Raw genomic sequence first — 1,203 nt, 5'->3', positions numbered from 1 at the left:
TCTGTGGACGAATATAACTCTGCACTGTTTAAGATTGTTTCTAAAATGAAACTGTGTGGTGAAAGTATTACGGAACATGATATGCTTGATAAAACATTTTCCACTTTCCATGCAAGCAATGTGCTGTTACAACAACAGTACCGAGAGAAAGGTTTCAAAACCTATGCTAATCTTATTTCTTGTCTTTTGCTCGCTGAACATAACAATGAATTATTAATGAGAAACAGTCAGATGAGACCACTTGGATCAGCTCCACTACCTGGTGCACACGCTACAGAGGACAATAAAGAGTCCAACCACGTCCAAAGAAACGGTCAGCATGGCTGCGGTCGAGACAAATCGAACGGACGTGGCAGCGGTCGAAGATCCTTTGGCCGCGGGCAAGGAAATGGTCGAGACCATGGACAGGACCGTGGCTCATTTGGACGAAGCCATGGTCGTGGCCGTGGATCTTCTTTCAAACCCCAACACTCGACTAAATCAGAGATATATGTGTGCCATAGATATGGAATGAGCAATCATTGGGCTAAGACTTGTAGGACTCCCAAGCATCTAGTTGACCTCTATCAAGAGAGCTTGAAAGGTAAGAATCCTGAAGCCCATATGACTTACCAAGATGATGAAAACGACTTCAATCATGAGAAAGATGATCTTATGGATTATGAAACTTCAGATTGTCTAAAAAAACTGAAGATTGATTTCGACATTTGTAATCTAAATTCTATGTTCTTTGTTTTGATGTTTTTCATTTCTATGTTTTTCATTTCTATGAACTTGTTTTATTAAAACTTAATAAAAGGAATGAATGATTTTTGAAAACGCCAATATGATTTGCGGGTATGGTACACATTAAGGGATATGGCCAGATATGTATAAGGGCAAGCATTTAGATGTTTTATATTCACCAAAAAACCCCATTGAGATTATATAGAGATATAAGAATGAATGGTTTCCATATTGAAACAATGGGCGAAGGAAACAAAGAGTCCCTTCAAATATATGTATAAAATCGCCCAAGGCCATAATGAGTCCTAAAAAACTATACATGCATTCTCTATTGATCTAGACAATGCCAAGATCAGTATGATAGAGGCAATAGTCATGGTAACCAGAGTGGTTTACCCACGAAATTATACACTTTATGGTATGACCGGATTATCCTGGTCCAAAACATGATGCGAAATTGATATTGGAAAGGGCACA

The sequence above is a fragment of the Brassica oleracea genome, chromosome C9 (assembly GCF_000695525.1).
Source record: "Brassica oleracea var. oleracea cultivar TO1000 chromosome C9, BOL, whole genome shotgun sequence".
NCBI classification, from domain to species: Eukaryota; Viridiplantae; Streptophyta; class Magnoliopsida; order Brassicales; family Brassicaceae; genus Brassica; species Brassica oleracea.
This window is presented reverse-complemented; position numbering follows the sequence as displayed.